Raw genomic sequence first — 3,431 nt, 5'->3', positions numbered from 1 at the left:
AGAACTACAGGCCAGTATCTCTGATGAACATAGTTGCAAAATTCCTCAACAAAATACCAGCAAACCAAATCTAACAGTATAATAAAAAATCATTCACCACAATGAACTGGTACCTATTCCTTTGTTGCAAGTATGGACCTATATTTGCAAATTGATCAACGTAATACATCACTCAGTAAAAGAAAGGATAAGAACTACATGCTCATCTCAGTAGATGCATAAAAGGCATTTGACAAAGTACAACATCTATTCATGAAAAAAAACCCTTAACAAAGGAAACACCTCAACATAACAAAGGCCATATATGAAAAACCCCGTATAATATCATGCTCAATGGTGAAAAACTGAGATCTTTTCCTCTATGGTCAGAAACAAGACGGGAACGTCCACACTCACTGCTTTTTATTCAACAGAGTACTGGAAATCCTAGCCACGGCAATCAGACAACAACAACAACAGGCATCTAAACTTGCAATAAGGAAGTCGAACTTTCACTATTTGCAGATGACATGATACGATATATAGAAAACCCAAAAGACTCCACCAAAAAACTTCCATAACTGACAAATTCAGAAAAGTTGTAGAATACAAAAAAATATACAGAAATCTATTGCAATTCTATACACCAATAATGAAGCAGCAGAAAGAGAACTTAAGGAATCAATCCCACTTACAATTGCATCATAAACAATAAGATACCCAGGAATAAATCTAACCAAAGAGGTGAAAGACCTATTAAGACCAGAAAACATTAAGGCCAGTGATAAAAGAAATTGAAGACAACACAAAGAAATGGAAAGACGTTCCATGCTCATGGATTGGAAGAACAAATATTGTTAAAATGTCTGTAATATCCAAATCAAACTACACATTTAATGCAATTGCCATGAAATGCCAATAGCATTTTTCACAGTGCTAGAAGAAATAATCCTAAACTTTGTATCAAACCACAAAAGACCTTGAATAGCCAAAGCAAACTTGAAAAACAAAAGAAATGCTGGAGGAATCATAATTCTAGACTTCAAGTTATATTACGAGTCTGTGGTGATTGAAACAGTATGGTACATGCACAAAAATAAACAAATATCAATGGAATAGAATAGAAAACCTATAAGTGAATCCACAATTATATGGTCAATTAATCTTCAACAAAGCAGGAAATTATATCCAATGGGGAAAAAAAAACAGTCTCTTCCACAAATGGTATTGGGAAAACTGGACAGAAACATGCAAAGAATAAAATTGGATAACTTACACCATACACAAAAATAAATTCAAATTTATTAAAGACCTAAATGTGAGACATGAAACCATAAAAATCCTAGAGGAGAACACAAGCAATAACCTCTTTGATATCAGACATAGAAACTTCTTTCTAGATATCTCTCCTGAGGCAACAAAAGCAAAAGCAAAAATAAACTTTGCGGACTACAACAAAATAAAAAGCTTCTACATAGCAAAGGAAACAATCAAGAAAACTAAAAGGCAACCTATGAAATGAAAGAAGATATTTCTAAATGACAAATCTAATCAATGGTTATTATCCAAAATCTATAAAGAACTTATAAAACTCAATACTGCCAAAGTAATCAAATTAAAAATGAACAGAATATATTAATAGACATATTTTCAAAGAAGATATACAGTTGGTCAATAGACACATGAAAAGATGCTCTAGATCATTTATCATCAAGGAACTACAAATCAAAACTACGGTGAGTTATCATTTCACACATGTCAGAATGACTAAAATCAACAACACAAGAAACAACAGGTGTTCATGAGGATGTGGAATAGGGAAACCCTCCTATGATTTTGGTGGGAATACAAACTGGTGCAGTCACTCTGGAAAATAGTAAGAAGTTTCCTCAAAAACTTAAAATAGAACTACCCTAGGATCCAGCAATTGCACTACTAAGTATTTACCCAAAGGATACAAAAATACTGATTCAAAGGAATACAAGCACCCCAATATTTATAGCAGCATTATCTACCATAGGAAAATTATGGAAACAGCTCAAGTTTCCATTGATTGATGAATGGATAAATAATAGGTGGTATAAATGTCCATCAACTGATGAATGGGAAAAGAACATGTGGCATATATATATATATATATATACAATGGAATATTACTCAGCAATCAAAAAGAATAAAATCTTGCCACTTCCAACAATGTGGATGGAACCAGAGTGTATTATGCTAAGCGAAATAAGTCAGTCAGAGAAAGACAAATATCATATGATTTCAATCAAATGTGGAATTTAAGATCTAAAATAGATGAACATAAGGGAATAGAGGCAAAAATAATATAAAAACAGAAAGAGAGACAAACCATAAGAGACTCTTAAATACAGAGAACAAACTGAGGGTTGCTGGTGGGGTGCTAGGTGGGAGGATGTGTTAAATGGATGATGGGCATTAAGGAGGACACTTGTTTGGATGAGCACTGGGTGTTATATGTAAGTGATGAAACACTAAATGCTATTCCTGAAATCATTATTATACTATATGTTAACAAACTTGGATTTACATTTTAAGATCAAAATTAAAGAATTCAAATTTCAGCAAAAACAGAAAAGAATAGGTGCTATATATAATCAATGATATGTTTCCACAAATTAGCCATATATATTTTCCCCATGATTTACCCATATATATGTATACATATGTACAGATATATATTCACAAAATATATATATATATATATATATATATGACTAATATATAAATGATATATAAGCCATAAATGAGAATGAAGTCTTGACATATACAAGAATGTGGATGGAGCTAGAGAGGATTATGCTAAGTAAAATAAGAACAGTGAGAGAAAAACAAATACCATGTGAGTTCACTCATATGTGGAATTTAAGAAACAAAACATATGAGCAAAGGGGAAAAAGAGAGAGACAGAGGCAAGCGAAGAAACCGACTCTTAACTACAGAGCACAAAGTGATGGTTATCAGAGGGAGACTAGTTTGGGGATGGGTTAAATATGTAATGGAAATTAAGGAATGCACTTGTGATGAGCAATGAGTGATGTATGGAAGTGTTGAATCAGTACATTTTACACCTGAAACTAATATTATGCTGTATGGTAACTGTAATTTAAATAATAAAAACTTAAAAAAAAGAAAATCAATCAATGTAATCCATTATATCCACAGGTTAACAAAAAAAAATAATTATGATCATTCAGTTATTACAAAAAATATTTGACAAAGTATAAAAAAGTCTAAGTAAAATATAAAAAATACACAAACTACCAAAATCAAGAATTAAGGAGAGAATATCACTATCAATACAAAGAAATTTAAAAAGATTATGAGGAAATACTATAAACTACTTTATGGAAACTCACTAGAAAATTTAAATAAAAGGGACACATTCTTAGAAAGATACAAATTATCAAAATTTACTCAAGAAGAAA

This window comes from Panthera onca, chromosome X (assembly GCF_046562875.1).
Source record: "Panthera onca isolate mPanOnc1 chromosome X, mPanOnc1 haplotype 2, whole genome shotgun sequence".
NCBI lineage: Eukaryota > Metazoa > Chordata > Mammalia > Carnivora > Felidae > Panthera > Panthera onca.
The sequence above is the reverse complement of the archived record's forward strand: the minus strand, read 5'-3'. Positions refer to the sequence as shown.